Source organism: Onychomys torridus, chromosome 4, assembly GCF_903995425.1.
Source record: "Onychomys torridus chromosome 4, mOncTor1.1, whole genome shotgun sequence".
NCBI lineage: Eukaryota > Metazoa > Chordata > Mammalia > Rodentia > Cricetidae > Onychomys > Onychomys torridus.
Window position 1 is genome coordinate 17,253,958 of NC_050446.1, and position 18,224 is coordinate 17,272,181.

Sequence of the window (18,224 nt, forward strand, 5' to 3'; positions counted from 1 at the left end):
CTGGTGCTGGGATTAAAAGTGTGTGTGTGTGTGTGTGTGTGTGTGTGTGTGTGTGTGGTGTGACACCACTGCCTGACTCTGACTCTGTTTCTCTTTTAGACTGGATCAATCTTGTGTATCCCAGTGTGTCCTTGAACTCACAGAGATTTATGTGTCTCTGCCTTCTGAATGCTGGGATTAAAGGTGTCTACCACCATTGCCTGGTCTCTATGGCTAACTAGTGGCTTAGCTCCACACTCTTAATCTTCAGGCAAGCTTCATTTGTTAGATCACAAACAAAATATCACCATAGGAGTGTAACAAGTTACCTGTGCTATGATTCCAGTAAAGACAAAAGGCCCTTCCCATTCCATCTCGCCTTCTCCCACAAAATGTTTCCATCATAAACTAAAGGCAAGCAAAATGAAGCCATATAGTCAACCTGTGGCATTTTATTTATATTTTATGTGTTTAAAGAAGCAGAGAAAATTTTTATTCTTTTAATATAAGGTAGTTGTCTTCCTTTGCACAAATGTCTTGAACATTTCTGTAGTTAGTAAGGATTTATTGCATTTTCTCAGTCAAACAAAAGGCATGGGCTCACAAATCTTGTATTCTGAATGCAATTTGCGTTTACCTTTTCAGGGATGTCTCAAAAATGTTGATCACAGTTTCTTGTACAGTTCTCAACATTCATAAACATTGACTAAATTAATTAAGCAACAAAATTTATGGCTTATGGATTTTCCTAAATAGAAATTTCAGGGTTATTCTCAAACTCTGATTATGGTATTAATGATAACAAAAGCAACCCACTTGTTTCAGGTGATCCAGCACTATTATTCTCCCTATCTGGTTTGATGTCACTCAACAGAAGAACAGATGAAGATGGAATCCTGAAGTTTACAGGCAAATGACTGGAGCAACAACAACAACATACAGAACAAAACAAAATCAAATGCCCCCATCTCACTCCCAGCTCTACTTTTAGCAGACATTCTGCAGTCACTTCTCCTCATTTTCTGTGCCGATGCTCAGGGCACTGACTTAGCAGATCTTGGTAGAGCACTGCTCTCCTCCCTCTTTGTCCTTAATGAGTCCCTTCTTCTACTATTAAAAGTGTGTTTTTCTAAACCTTACATTGTTCCCCAATAGTTTCTACCTCAAAGCCATGAACAAACACCTTATCCTAACCTTACTAACAATTCTACATGTATAAATTCTTTCTAAGGGTGATGGTCAAATCATTAATCTTCCCCAGTAGCAATGCTTGGAAAAAGTCAATCACTTTTCTTTTAAGTACCAGTAACACTATCCAGTGAGGGGCAAGAAACCCCTGAAAGTATTCCTTCAACCCATATAGAGATGTGGTGATAACCCATAGATTATGAGAGATATGAAGGCAACAATCAAAGCTATGTTCAATAACAGTATGTGGTCCTTAGAACATTTAGTTCTTAGAGCTTTGCCTCTGCAAGGCTCAATCAGACATGGCATTGCCAACCACTTAGCCATGTTCCATGAATTCCAGTGCTGCCTGTTGGTTCCCTCATATGGTCCCAACTCTCCACACTTAGGGAAGTTCAAGGATAATAACTTCCTAAAGCCTGGGCATCATCATATTTTATGACTCATGGGAGAAATGCTGTGTAGCTCTGGGTCAGCCAGTGCTCTGGCTAATGGGAAGTTAGTCAGTGACTATATAGAACTAGATCCCCAGCTGATCTCTGTGGAAAATCATTTGATCCATCTGACAAAACAAGTCCATGGATAGTGACCAGGTTCTGAAAGGAGATCAGGTACCTGTGTTTATACTTGAAGAGCTAGTTCAGTCATCACACTCTTTGGACCAGTGCATGGTCAAGCTGACGCTGCCCTCAGTCCAAAGCTGGATATTCTAAGACTCCATCTTGAACCCTTACAATTCCAGGACTTTTTCAAGAAGGGATGTTGGACTGTGTCAAAGCATTTGCTGCATCTAATGTGGTATTCATGTGGTTTTGATCATTCTGTCTGTTTATGTGGTAAATTCCAATTTTACTTTGCATCTCTTGGATAAAATCTAACTGATGTGGTATATGATATGTTCTTCAATACAGTTTTCAAGTATTTTATTTAATATTTTTTTTCATTTATGTTCATAAAAGAAATAAGTCTGCAATGTTCTTTCTTTGTTGAATCTTTATGTGGTTTTGGTATCAGAGTAACTGTGGGCTTATAAAATGAATTGGTCAATTTTCCTTCTGCTTGTATTTTGGAAAATAATTTTAGTAGTATTGATATTCACTCTTCTTTCAAAGACTGGTAGAATTTTGTACTAAAAAAAATATAGCCCAGGGCCTTTTGTTTTGTTTTGTTTTTGCTTGAGAGACTTTTAATGACTTCTTCTATCTCACTAGGGATTTTAGGTCTGTTTAAATTGTTTATATGATCATGATTTAACTTTGGTAAGAAGTATGTATAAAAAATGCCCATTTCTTTTATATTTTAAATTTTGTGGTGTACAAATTTTCAAAACATGTCTTTATGATTCTCCAAATTCCTTACCACCTGATCCTCTGTTTACTTTTTGTCCAGATGACCTGTTTATTGATGAGAGTGAGATATTGTAGTCTCCCACTATAAGTATGTGAGTGTCATCATGTGATTTAAAGTTCAGTAGTATTTCTTTTACAAACTTTGGTGTCCTTGTTTTTAGTACATAGATGTTAAGAATTGAAATGTCCTTTGGTGGAATTTCCCTTTGGTGTGAATACATTTTCCTTTCCTAAACTCTTCTGATAAATTTTGGTTTAAAGCCTTTGTTGTTACACATTAAAATGGCTACACCAGCTTGTTTCTTAGGTCCATTTGCTTGGAATATCTTTTGCCAACCCTTTACCCTTAGTGGGTGTTAAGCTGCATTGCTTGGATGTAGCAGAAGGATGGATCCTATTCTTACATCCAGTCTTCAGTTTGTGTCTTTTTATGGGGGAAAGGAACATTATCAATCACCAGTGATTGTTGATTCTGGTATATTGATGTTTTTGTTGTTGTTGAGTTTGTGTGTATGTGTGTGTGTGTGTGTGTGTGTGTGTGTGTGTGTGTGTGTGTCACTTTCTTTTATTTTTCTAGTCTGACGTTATTTATTCCCTGTGTTTTTTGGTGTATTTAACCTCTTTCCATTTGAGTAGTTTTTCTTCTTGCACTTTCTGTAGAGCTAGATTTGTAGATAGATATTCCTTAAATTTGGTTTTAGTATGGACTCTTTTTTTCTCCATGTGTGGTTGAAAATTTTGCTGGGTATATTTGTCTAGGCTGATCTTTGTTGTATATTATAGCCTATGGCATACCTGTCCTTGCTTGTCTGGCTTTCTACTGAGAAGTTAGGTGTAATTCCAAAATGTTTGCATTACATTTTACATACTCTCTTTATCTTGCATCTTGTAATGTTTTTCTTTGTTCTGAATACTTAGTGTTTTTATTATTAGGTGCCAAGGTCCCTTCTTTTCTGGTCCAGTCTATGTGGTGTTTAGTATGCTTCTTGGATTTTGATAGTCATCTTTTTCTTCAGGTTAGAGAAAGTTTTTTTCTATGATATTATTGAAAATATTTATTTCTGCCTTTGGCCTGTGTTTCTTTTCCTTCCTCTATTCCTAATGTTCTTAGATTTTTTGTCTTTTTTCTGTATTCCTGATTCGGAATGATTTGTGCCTAGAGGTTTTCAATTTAAATTTCTCTTTGACTGGTATATCTACTTCTTCAATGCCTTAGATTCTCTTTTCCATTTACTGTATTCTGCTAAAGAAGCTTGCTTCTTTGGAGCCAGTTTGAGTTCCTAAATTTTTCATTTCTATTACTCCTTCAGTTTGTATTTTCCTTATTTATTTTATTTCCATTTTCAAGTCTTGAATTGTTTGATTAATTTCCTTCCATTGTTTGTGTTTTCCTGAATTACACGAGGAGATATCTTCATTTTCTCTTTAAGGACATCCAACCATATTTATAAAGTCTATTTTAAGGTCTTTTTCTTGTGCTTCAATTATGTGGGAATATTTAGGACCTGCAGTGATAGGGCTTCTGAGCTCTACTGGAGATATATTATACTAATTGTTATTGATTTTGTTTTTATGCCTCTGTTTAGGGTCTGGGAATAGGAAGAGTATAATTCTATGTGCTGATATCTGGTCTTATGTTTGTTGGTTGCATGTTTTCTTTCCTCTCTGGTTCTATGGAGAGTGTGGTGAGTGTGTGTTGCATGTAGGAAAATCTGACATCCTGATGGGTGTGAGCACTAGAGGTTTTAGGTAAAAGATGTATGTGGGCAATGGGACCTGACGCTGAGTAATGGGGAAGGACTGGGGGACAGTTTAAGAACTTGACAAGAGGGAGGAACGCAGGATGTTACACCAGAATATGCTTAGTATATCTCTGTGCATGGTGGGAATAGAGGGAGAAGACATTAGAGGAGAATGTTTGCTAAAGAGCTAAGGATGATGCTGTGGAAATATATTTGGTGGAGCAAATATACTTGGTGAAGTGTGAGGGCTTGCTGCTGGCCTAACTGCTTTGTTGGCTGGAGTGGCCTGTGAGTAAGCAAAAAGTGTCAGCTGTAAAGGGGGGCTAGGATAAAGCAAAGAGTATGGGGGCATGTTATGATGATAAGATCTGTCTGGTCCACTGGAGACAGGGCTGTGGGGCATGGGTGGTCTTAGAAGGTAGTCTGCTTTAGAGCTAGGGATGCTAGGAATTGGGTTTGTAAGAACTGTGGGAAATGGGTATATCACCCTTAGTCTACTTGTAACTGGCTAGAGTGGCCTATCAGTTCTCAGGGAAATCCTGCTGTGGTTGAGATCTGGGTCAAAGCAAAAAGTTGGGGTAGGAAGGCTAAAAGGAGAAGGTTTGTGTAGTCCACTAGAGATGGTGGAAGGTAGGAAAGGGAGGCTTCTGCAGGTCTGCTGTGGAGGTAAGGATTAGTTGTACAGGAAAAAAATCTGCTTTTTTGTAAAAGAGATATTTGTTTAGCTGCAATAAGAAGTACATGGGATTTTAATGTCGTGTTTTATAAAGATGCCTCTGTGTACCCCTTCAGTTACAGAGTAATTATGCTGAGCTAGTCTATTCTATTCTTGTTCTGTCAATGTCCTAGTCTATTGCTAAAATAACAATCTCATCTTCTCTGTTTTTGTGTATGGCCATCACTACTTCTGTTATCATGGGTCTCTGTGGGTGCATTGTTACATCAAAGTTCTTTCTGGTGTAACAACAGCATGTTTTTTAAATTTTTTATTTGGGTTTTATTTATTTTTTTTTCCAAGCCAAATTTTCTCTGTGTAGCCTTTGATGTCCCAGAATTACCTCTGTAGACCAAAACTGGCTTAGAACCCATAGAGATCTGCCTGCCTCTGCCTCCTAGGTGCTTTCAATGAAGGTGTGTTCAACCACCACCTGGCTTCACTGGTGTTCTTAACAAACCAGCTTTACTTAACAAATTATGTGCTTCCATACTGATGACGCAAACAACTTCAGAGTTGTAAGAGTAAAGCCATCTACTACATTGTAAAAGGGATTTAGATTTCACTGCACAAGTATATAGGTTTTTGAAAATAAGACACTGAAAATACATTCCTGGTGTTTTGGTTACATGTGGATGACACTGCATGTCGCTTCACTTATAGAATTTTATTCCAGCACTCCTATTCCAATTTTGTTCAATAGGTGTCCTCATGTGATGCTATAATAATAATCTCATGTGTTCTGTTAATAATCAAGCAGCCACCACTTATGTTATAGGTAATCGATTATGTGCATTTGCAAAACAACATTTTTCTGCTGTAAAACTACTACTGTTTTCACTGTGTTCTTTATAATCTCTCTTTCCCTAAGAATGTTCCCGAGGCTCTGCTGATGCAGATAACTTCAGAGTAGTATGAGAAAACCACTATGCTTCACTGCAAATGGGATATAGATATCACAGCAGAAGAATTCCATTTATATTTTATAAATAAGCCATTGTATGGTGTTTGTTTACTTGTGCTTGTGTTTTCTAAAGATGACACTGTGTATTAATTCAGTTCCGAGTGCAATGGTATAATGATCACATGAGCTCTACTTTCTTGAAAATTAATTAGCATTTCTGTCCTAGTACATCCCTGTGAGGTGTAGTTCTCAGAAAACAGAGTACATGAGAACAGTGTATCTGTGTACCATGAAAGTGTCATCTTTGAACAGCACATGTAGAAGTGACACAAAGGCGTTGCTGTGAAGCTACTATCACTTCCACTGTCTTCTTAACAGACATGCTTTGCTTAGGAATATATCCACTAGTATTCTCATGCAGGCCATTACAGAGTTGTACAACTAAAGCCATCCAAATTTGTGTAAATGGGACTTGAGTTTCACTGTAGAAGTGTTAGTTTTAGTCATTTCTGCAGGTGCTATCCAAAGGTGAACCTTTGTACTGCTACACTGTCATGGTACACTGATACACTATTCTCAAGTGCTCTGTTTTTTTGTAAATCAATAACTACTTATGTTAGAGTACATCCCAGTGAGATGCATTGGTATACCAAAGTTCTTGCTGCTGTAAAAGCACTATCATTTTGTTTCCTTCCTTAACAAACCTGCTTTACCAAGTAACCATACACCCTACTGTTCTGATGCAAGAAACTTCACACTTGCAAGAGTAAAACTATCAACTCCCTTGTAAACAGGAGTTTCACTGCAATGAAAGGAAAAAAGTTATTTTTCAGGTAAGGAACTATGTGGTGTCTTCTGCACTTCTGTATGTATTTTCTAAAGATGACACTGTTTCCTAGAAAACTTACATATTCTTAGTGCTCTGTTCTCCTATTTCTTTGTTGTTCTTAATCCTAACTCTACAACTAGTCCTAAAGCTAACCCTTGCCTTAACCCTACTGTCCTTGTACAGTATTAAAATAATAGACTCATGCATTCCGCTGTGGTGTAATGAGCCACCACTTTCCTTACTGCAGCTCTCTGTGAGAGGTGCTGGTATAACAATGTTCTTGCTTTTGTAAAAATACTACTGCTTTAACCAAACATTTAGGCATGTGTGTGCTGCTCTTCTGATGCAAGCAACTTCAATGTTGGGTGAGTAAGCCAATCAAAACTATTTTCAAGTGGATTTTGATTTCAATGCAGTAGTACACTGGTATTTGAAAATATGAATTGTACATTGTTCCAATCACTTCTTCATGTGCTGTTCAAAGATGATGCTATATACTGCTTAAGTGTCATGGTATCATGATACATCATTCCAATGTGCTCTGTGTTCTTGCAATTCAGTCCCTTCTCCTATTCCAGTACATCCCAGTGAGGTACACTGGGATACCAAAGTTCTTGCTGCTGTTAAAACATCACCATTACTATTGTGCTCTTGAAAAAATGGCATTTCTTAGGAAGAGACACCATATTCTGATGCAAGCAGCTTCAGAGTGCAGGAGTTTATCTGTCTACTTCCACGTAAACAGGTTTTAGTTTCCTCTGCAGTATAACTACATTCTATTCTGAAAATATGACACTTTGCTATGTTTTAGTCACATGTGCATGCATTTTTAAAAGATGACAATGTGTGCTTCTATACTTACAGAATCTTACACTCTGCTCTTTTATTCCCTTCTTTGTTCTAACCCTAAACCTCTCTCTATTGCTAGCCCTAACCCTATCCTAACTGTTATATGTTCTTCGGTGCTACAAAAATAAGCTCATATACAGTCCTTACAGTTCTTCTTTGTAAGGTACATTGGGTTTAACAGTTTCTGTTGCTGTAAAAATACTACCATTTTTATGGTGTTCTTAACAAACCAGCTGTGATGGCAGATGCCCTGATGTTCTCATTAAAAAAATCTTCAGATTTGTGTTAGTAAAACTGTCCACCTCATTGTTAACAAGATTTAGATATCACTGCAGTTGAAGTCCATTTTTTAAATATACCACTGTATGGTGTTTTAGTCATTTGTGTGTGTTTTTTTCCGTATATAGCACTGTGTACTGTTAACATTATGGATTTTTATGTTCTGCTCTCATATTCCTTTCTTGTTCTAACCCTAACTCTAACCTAATCCTAAACCTGTGACATCTATATGGAGAAACTACTTTATAGGAAATGTTTTCTTTGCAAATACAATGTTCCTATACAATAATATGAGAACCATTCATATTTACTTGGTTATTAGAAAGCAAATAAGATATGCTACGAACAGAAAGAACATATTCTAGCCTACTCTCACCAATGTAACTAATAAGGGAGTGGCCTGTGTCTTTTTTTGGAACCTCATTTCCTTCATTGCACATGGACATCCTTTGTGTGTGTGTGATAGTTGTGAATAATATTGTGCACAAAGAGAGGACAACTTCCTACTGATCTTTAAGTAAAAAAGGTGTTTGCATAAAACAATGCTATAATGATACTGTGAGGATTGTAATGAACTTCCAAAGGTTAAAGTGAAACATTTTGGATTGACCACTCTTTCTGTGGTTTACTGATGGTGTAAAGGCAGATGAAATATATCCTGGACTGCCAAGTCAATTACCTGAGTAGCTTATGCCATGTTCTTTTTCTCTGTACTCACTGAAGACAAATGTAATGGGTTCCTCTTTCCCAAGAGTTTGGGTTTTGTTGTTGTTGTTGTTGTTTCTTTTTTTGACTTGGGCCTCATGTCAAACATTGCCTTTGGAAAGAGAACATGGACAGAATAGATTACAAAATAAAAAAAAAAAAATTAAGTTTAGAAGTTATCAAACTAGGGCTCTTCAATAATTCCTAATAGCATATTGCAGACACACCTCATTTGTTGTACTTAATGTGGCACTCAGGATGGATAGGAAAAAAAATCCCCCCATCCACTCTGCCACAGTATACAGTGTTAGGTGGCACCAAAGGTGGAAACCCACTCAGTGAAGAAAACACCAAAAAAAGGACACACATTTATGTTCCGTAAAGTTAGTGGATCAAAGAGCATTCTGTGTGGGAGATTCTATAGACAAATGCATGTTTTATAGAAGCAGAAACTGGGATAGCAGAAGTAAAAAGAAAATTCTCCAAGACTTGTTTTTATTGTTGTTATCTGTTAAACTAACATCGGGGTTTTATTATTCATCTTCATACCAGAAATGCCCTTTTGTGGCAACTGAAGAATGAGGGACAGGTGGGCAGATCCTAAAGTACATCCTAGCTCTGTGTGGATTTTATGTCAATGTTCTCTCTCCATCTGTAAATAAAAGCTAAAACAAATAATCATAATAAACTCAAACCCTTTGGAGTCTTGTGATTCTTCTTTGTTGTACACACTTCCATTTTCAAACACAGAGCAACTGGATGAACTGTGTTATCCTAGAAAATTATCTCTTCATGTGATCTCATCTTGTGGTCATCAAAAGTGAGTCAACATTAATATTTTTCTTGTTAATTGAAAAGGGATAATTTAAAACTTCCTTGTTTACTTTCCTACTCTTCTCAGATAAATAACCCAAGGGAACATACTTTAATCTTTCCAGTATTTGACAATTTCACCAAAGTTATGTAGTTTGTTTAATTAATAAAGGTTAAATACATCACAGTTTTCAGCATTCAGTATGTTTTATTTAATTTGATAATCAATATTAATGAGAAAAATATCACTTCAGTGCATTCTCTAATGAGAGCCAATGTGTGTGTGTGTGTGTATGTGTGTGTGTGTGTTGCATATGTTTGCACAAATGTACTTCCTTTTCTCTGCTGATAATGTGTATTGCTTCATTTTATGAATTTAATTGATTAATCTTATAAAATTATCTACATCACAATAATACATATTGATGGGTTGCCATATGATTTAGTGTGCATACACAGTAGAATCATATGGAACATTTTATGCTCTTCTATTAATTCTTTATGACAAAACAGTACACAATGATTCTCTATGGTCTTCTCCTGCATAGCAAGTAGCATACCAGAACTTCTCAATAACATATTGCCACCCCTTAGTGATCTTCGGTCACAATGTAATTCTTTTGTGTCTTCATTTGAACAAATGAACTAGTCTTAATTTATCATAGAAATAGAGAACAAATAATTCATGAACAGAAAAAATTAATCATATATTAGGAATCTTTGTCACATACTATTAGGCCTATGCAGTCATTGAGCATATACAACAGCAGCTCATTCAAGGCTAAGGAAGAGACTCTGGAAGCAGAAAGAAGAGATTCTAAGGGGCTGCTACAAATGAGCTACAATCACTCCTTTACAGTTAAAACCTGTGCTTTTATGTTGTTTTGCTCACCTCCTTCAAAAATTAGAATGCAGAATGAATTAAAATCAGGATAAAGTGCTGTTAACAGCTCTGCGAGAAAATTCTCTCCAACAGCAATTAATAACTATTTCTCTACCTTATTGTATGTATAGTTCTGTGTTCTCAGAGATAGTTGATTAATTGATCATTACTGCCTTTCTGGAATATACAAATTTACTAGGAATTAGTTAAACCAACCCATGGTTTTAAGATAGTAACAAATTATTACACATAATAGAACTTTCATTGAAGCAGTAAGCCTATAAAGATGTTGCGTTCTGTGCTGTGTTTATTTATTTAAAATTGTTTTTAAATTAACATTATATCTTTTCTAGACACACTCATTAGCCTCTTGATCAGAAAAGTATGGTCCCTGAGCTGACCCTCAAGAACAAAATGACTGGGCTGTAGATGTTTTCTGGAGGTAGTTAATTCTAATGCTTCAATTAAAGTTAACATATTTAATTCTTGTGTATATGTTTTATAAAAAACCTTTTCAATATTTTTCAGATGTTATTGCTATTCAGTGTTCATGAAAAAGCACAAATAGATTATCTTTAAAGAGTGGTAATATTCTTGCTATATATCTAATCTAACCCTACTCTTCTCATATTTTGATATAAATGTATTGTTTTCTGTCTCTTGAATATTGTACATATATTCACTACTTAAATGAAAATAATACAGATGATTTAATCTTGAAATCGCTTTGAAAATGTGTTCATACTCCAAAGCTGAATATATTATATCTATAAATATTTACTGATTAGATAAATGTCTTCATGACTATTTTGGAAATGATTATATTTTTAGACAGTCAAATGGCTTTTCAAAAATTTTAAAGTCATAGTAAAAACACCTTTAAAAAGAATTACATGCATAATATATAAATTAAGGGGAAAAGCTCTAGGGTACTCATTCAATATTAGAATGTTATAGCCACATAAACATGAAGAATATTTTATCTTTATAGTCTATTCCACATTGTATGCAGCACTCAGGCACTGGCATTGTGCAGAGTATTTTACTGAAAATGAAAGACTGAGTGAGGTGAATTAAATCATGTCAAGAGTTGTGTTTTAAACAGTGTCAAGCTATATGCTCCATTGTATTGTCATTGATCTTAGCTTTGGCTCAAGTAAAGATTTCCTTCCAGGCCTTACATCTCTTAGTGTTCTAGGACAATATAGAAACATGCAATGGGAAAAATTCTAGTCATCACCTAGTCTAATAGTTTATTTGATGAAGTATGACAAAGAGAATGGTGATTTACTCTCTCATCTTTTTTCTGAGCTGTGACTGATATTCCCATTTGCCACTTCCTTTCCAGGGCCCAGAACTCCTATTGCTTTGTTTCCTTTTGTTATATTGTAATGTCACTATTACATCAAAATGAATGTATGTAATTTCTGATATAAGAAACATGATGAAGTTAATTGTGAAGATGAGATGAAGTAAAATATGTGCTTAAGGTTTCTGTTCATGTTTATTTAGTTGGCTTATCAATTGTTGTTTTCTGATATTCAAATAAACTCAGAAATTCTCAGCATACAAAGAATCTAATGCTCCAAATTTGGTATTCACACAAATAATGCCTTAACCAAGTAGCAACTACTTCCACTGGGCATTGTAGTATGTGTCCGGCAGGCAAAATTAGTGAGCTCCAGGTTCAGTAAGATCCTCTCTTTAAAGAATTACAATCAATTAAGGAATACTGATAGTAGGAGAACTATTCTTTCTCATCACAAAGAGAAGACTAATTGTTGATGCAGTATTGAGTGGTCTGCTCTGAAAGCATACATACAGCTAGCATTATACAGACCAAGCAGGCTGTGTTTATGCCTTTAGGGAAATGTATATAACATGTTAAACACCAATTAAAGAAAGAAGAGGGCCATGAATTTGAAAGAGAGATATATGCGAAGGTTGGGAAAATTTTTTTTAAAAAGGGAAGGGGAAAATGAGTTAATTACATTAAAATCTCAATAAAATAAGCATTAAAAAGAAGATGGGGAGTGTTGAGTTCTTAATTTGCCCTTGGGTTTGACCTAAATGGGGCAGCAAAGAAGTAAAGATAGTTCAGACATAAGTACACAGGAAATCTGAGATTGTCTGGTTTGTTTTCTCACAGAGAAACTACCGGACCCTGAAAGCTCAGTATGTTTATTACATACAGTTGAACAGGAAGGTAGTGTCATTGCCTACAGCTAAATAAGAAGACAGAGTTTATAGTATATAGCTGGCCAGTGAGACAGAGAATCTTATCTGAGTAGGAGCAGTATCTACAAGGGAGCACTACAATGTCCAAGTTTTTATGGTGGTGTTGAGATCTGAACTCAGGCCTATGGCTTTCTTTCTATCTATCTGTCTGTCTATCTATCATCTATTTATGTAGTGAAAGATACAAGACATCTTGTATCTCTCTTGGGTAATTATTTTGGACAGAAAGGTAATTATAAACATGAATCTGTTACAAGAGCATTTCTTTTTTGTGCTTAATTATTTTTTGTTCATAGCCACAAGTTTAACTCTGCAATCCAACTAGAGTTGGAGGGGAAGGAAGAAAATACAGAACCCAAAGAACTTTAGTGAGAGCAGAGGTTATAAGGTATTTTGAGCAATTGGAGCAGGGGTGCTCTCCTGAGCTACAGAAAGAATGGTCTGGCAGGTAAGATGTGCACTAGTCAAAAAAATAAGTGTTGTCCACATTTGGAAATCGTGTTCCTGTTGCAGGCTTTGCCTATTCTGGACCCAAAATGCTTCATGGCTTCTATGGCTCTTATGCCTTCCTTCATCTTCCCAAAGACCACATATTTGCCATCCAGCCACTCAGTCTTGGCAGTGCAGATTTAAAAAAAAAATGGGGTGTGGGTGGGTGTGGAGTGGGAACTATTTGTGTTTGGGCCAGCATTTGCCATGGGCAAGATGCCAGGACCTGTATGCTAGTATGAAGTTCTCACCCTCCAATTCCCCAAATATGGATGTGCCACCAGTGCTATTATGACTTTTGAAGTCACCACCCTAGCACATAAATTCTGGAATAACTCAGTGAAAGGAGGAATGCTTATATACAAATCCTTTTCCTCCAATGCTCAGAGGATGAAAGTTTTCTGCTCTTTGGAACTTCGTTTGCAGATAGCTTGGAAGAGACATGGCCCAAGGGCTTACCATCAGTGTGATATGAAAGAACACAATGGAGTTGACCATAGCTGCAGAAAGCAGGGGTACTGGCATCTGCAAAGCCACAAGATCCATTTTTTAAGGACAAGAAACAATGATTTCAAGGTTGGAGCCAAGATATTTATGAGAGAACTAGGTTCTCTCAAGAATCCTTTCAAAGCAGTGGGACTGTGTCTAACCAAAGAATGAGCTTCATGTGCCTGCTCAAGTTGTAAACTTGCTGTGGAATAGTGATTTGTCTCTAACTCCCCCTTCAATTCCCCAACATTGTGTATAAACTTTGTAGGAAGATATATGTTCTGTCTGCTTTTCAATTCCTTCTACACAGCTACATATGCATGTATCACACACATACTTATCATAGGCAATTATTAAAATAAAATTTTATTTTCTGCTTATATATAATAATGAACATGTATGGAATAGTATTTCTACAACATAAAATGATATTATTTACATGTAATCACAGAGGGATTGCTGGGCAGTATATTGGAATGACCTAACTCTTCAAGGATGAACTACAAGAATTCTCAAGGAAAGAGCTTGTGTTCTTAGCGTTTTGTGGTTTATTTATATGTCCCATGCTCTTCAACAGTTCTGAGGGCACTGACTTCTTATTTCTCTAACCAGAGGAGGTTAATTTTACAGTTGTACATAGCAGCACTGGCTGCTAAATATACAGCCGTGTTCTTTTTCAGCAGTATTATTTTTAGGCTCTCAAAGGGTAGAAGTTCTGTTATCATGTGGCCCATGATCTACTGAGAAAAGGGAAAACAAGCTTCAACAGTGATAGATTAATATTATCAGTGATCAAAATCTGTAGATTAAGTGGAATAATTTAAGGTAAAAGGTAAAATCTTCATATTTATTTTTTAAATATCTCTTTAATAAACATGGAAATAAGATGAGTAAATTAAACAATCAGACTTTTCTCAAGCACAAAAATAATGAAATTAATTCTATGAAACCACACATTATTGATTTGTTAAAAAGTTTTCTTATTTGAAACAAATTTTAAATTTAAATATTTTTTTCTATATTATTCCTCTCGCAAGTCTTTCCAGATCCTCTCTTTTCTTACCCACCCAACTTTAGTTTCTTTCCCCAAACACAAACAAAAGCCTAGTACAAAAACAAAACTCCACAAACCAAGAACACAGATTTAAACAATACTAAAAGAAACAACAACAACAACAGAACACCTAACTGTATCCAAATAAAAACACACAAAACTGTGGTGTCTATTATATGTCCATCAAATAAATCCTTCTGAACTAGAGGTCTGCTCTGAAGTGGTTCATATATATCAGTATCAGCAACAGAGGAAATGGAGGAACTAACCATCTCTGAGGCAGTATTCAGCAAAGAAAATTGTCCAGCATTGCAGAGGAGCAAACTTCAATCTGATTAAAAACTCATTACTTGAAAGATAAAAGTGTATTTTAGTGCATAAAACATTTATTCTCCTTCATCTTTCCTCTGAAAACATGATTTGTAGTGAAGTAACTTCTGAATTCTATTCAGGGGCATTATCTCAGGCTGCTTCATGAGACTTTTAGTGTTTTGATATTCTCACCTGGCTCCACATCCTGTTTTGTTATAAGAAGTTATTACATGTCACACAGAACTTTAAAATAAATTCTGTTTGAGTACTGATGATACAACTAGCCTGAGAGCACATTCATTTCTCAATGCAACAAAAGAGTAACTGAAAAGAATAAACTTCTATTTCCTATTACCAATTGCTTTGTGGCAAAACTGAGATGATAATTATTGTTAAATTTGACTATACAAAATTTGGTTTATTTCTAATGTTGTTTCATATAACAACTAGGTGGAGTATTTCTCAGAGTGGCAAGTGATATTTATTTGGAATTATAATCTTCTTGAGAGAGACACAGATCTTATGTTTAAGAGGTATTTTCACATTTATTTAGTCCTATCTTTACTTCCTCACAGTCACCCAGATACCCACATGGTGCATGGACTATAATGCAGTACAGTAACATGTGTCTCAATGAAAATCATCAGAAGGAACCAGGAAGAAGCTAAGGAGAAGTTCCAGAAAATCTCAAAGCATTTAAAGGCCAAGAGTTATAAATTTCACATGTTAAAACAATGAAATGGGCCACACGCCTTTAATCCCAGCACTCGGAAGGCAGAGGGAGGTGGATCTCTCTGAGTTCGAGACCAGCCTGGGCAACCAAGTGAGTTGCAGGAAAGGTGCAAAGCTACACAGAGAAACCCTGTCTCAAAAAAAAAAAAAAACAAAAAAAAAACCCAAAAAACAAAAAAACAAAAGACAAACAAACAAAAAACCAACGAAATAAGTAACAGGAAGTCTATCTCCTTTTCTGGGTAATAAACCAGTTGAGTCTGGTGTCCCTGAGGCTGAGCCTCAGTTATCCTGCACATGGCTTGGTTCACATTTGTCAGCACACACATGTCTTTGTCATGCTTCTGTCCCCCCAATCAACACAAGCTGCCAATGTAGGTCCCTGCTCTGAGCATATTACTATTTTTTTTTTTTTTAAGCTGAGGATTGAACCCAGGGCTTTGCTCTTGCTAGGTAAGTGTTCTACCACTGAACTAAATCCCCAGACAGATTACTTTTCTATGGTCCAAATATTAGTGCATAAGACAGAGAAAGTAATAACTTATATTCTAACCATGGATCAATTGAGGGATGGCAGTTGACGAAGCTGAGATGTGGAATTTTTAGCAATTCTCTAGTATAAAGTTCTTCCCCAATTTCTTCTCTGTAATAAAACACAGCACAACATACTATTGGTATTGTGACCCTTTTGTATTCTAATACAGTGTAAACACATTTAGGATGTAGCCTGACCTAGAGTGGTTTGATTATAGATTCAAGAATCATCTGTACATTTAAGCACACAATATTTAACTACATGATCTCTCCTTGATATTACAACATGGTTGGAGAAGTTTTCTTCAAGGTGAGAAAGGTTTCCATTTTATCTTGAAATATATGAAAAGAAACAAATTAACAGTACCTATGTGAGGAAAAGTGTTGTCTTTAATTACAAAAAAGTACAAACAGGAAATGATTGATTCAATCATTAGGAAATAAAACTATGTTAACTATCCTCTAAATTTCATAGACGAATGTTTGCTTTCAGACAGATCTTTCCTGGCTATAAACAGGAATACATCTCCTATATCTTGTGTTCCATGTAATATTTAACCTTAGCAACACTATGAAATGTGAATATACATTAATTTTTTTGATGTCTCTTTTCAGAGTAGAAATCATCAGGTGAGCTCCATATGACTAGGCTCCAGGAAACAAAAAAGAAGATGGGGCTTCTCCCTGGGTAAAAGGAAGAAAAAAAAGCCATGTCCCATGAGTGATGCATCCATTAATAAGAATCATTTAGTCTTAAGCTGTGATAATGATTGTCACAAATATACATGAGAAGATATATGAAAAAATGTATTGATATTTGAGTTGATGAGGCAGAATGGAGGAAGCAGGAAAGAAAACTGAGTCATTCACAAAAGTTATACAGGGCCCAAAAGACTCCTCCATGGCTTTCTCACAAAGACTGTCTTCAGCAGTATGGAATGGTCTTGAATTCAGAAGCTAGACAGATAATCAAATTTTTGGGATGGTCCCATCTTAGACTACTAGCAATAGTGGAGAGGGTGCCTGAACTGGCCTACCCAGTAATTAGATTAGTAAATACCCTAACTGTCATCATAGAGCCTTTCTCCAGTAACTGATGGAAGCAGATGTGGAGATCCACAGCCAAACACTAGGCTGAGGTCCACAAGTCCAGTTGAAGAGAGAGAAGAGGGATTCTACAAGCAAGGGGCATCAAGATCATCATGTGGAAGTCTATGGAGACAACCAAACCAAGCTAGAGGGTGCTATGAACTTTAGACCAATAGCTATGGAGTCTCTGTGGGACTGGATTAGGCCCTCTGCATAAACCAAGCATTTGTAAAGCTTGGTCTGTTTAAGGGGCCTCCTGGCAGTGGAAGAAGGATCTATCCCTGGTGCATGAGCTGGATTTTTGGAGTCCATTACCTATGGTGGGACCATCCTTGCAGATTCCTGGGAACTTTCCTAGCATCAGGTTTCTCCCTATCCCCATGTTGTCTCCCTTTGTCATGGTATCTCTTCATTGCTGTCCTGTTCAATCTCTGTCCCTATGGTGGTACACCTTGTACAGCCTTGATGCAGTGGGGAGGAGCTGGGATCTGCCTCAACTGAATGTACCAGGGTTTGCTGACTCCCTGTGAGAGGCCTTACCTTTTCAGAGGAAGGGATGGAGTGTCAGTTGAGAGGGGTGCATTTGGTAGTAGCAGGAGGAGGGATGAGTTGGGGATCTGTGATGGGTATGTAAAATGAATAAAAAATTTCTTAATTAAAAAAAGTGTGTAAGTGCCTAAAATAATACACTGGGTTCCCAATTTCAAATATATATATATTTATCTGTTCTCACAGTCTGTTCAGTCTTAATGGGTTAGGCTGCTTCATGTCTCTTTGAGTGATTTTTGTTATTCTCCCACAGGCTCCAGCCACTCCAGACTACTCCATCATATCATCTTCTCTTGGCAGATCCTAGCACTGCCCAGCAAGTTCCTCCAGTGGTTTGAGCCTACAGACTCAGAAACACATTCCCAACTATCCTAATGCTGTCACTGTCACCAGCACAGGGGACTGTCATAGAGCCCTTCAGTACACACAGGGGACTGTCATAGAGCCCGTTGGTACCTTCTGCAACATTTGTCTTTATTTGTAAACTTTTTCTACTACACTTT

At 36.5% G+C, this 18,224-nt stretch overlaps 1 pseudogene; it reads right to left on the minus strand.

Annotated features, from left to right (window-relative positions):
- Positions 1-12,937: 12,937 nt before the first annotated feature.
- LOC118581725 lies at positions 12,938-13,460 on the minus strand (annotated as a pseudogene).
- Between the last annotated feature and the right edge of the window lie 4,764 nt (positions 13,461-18,224).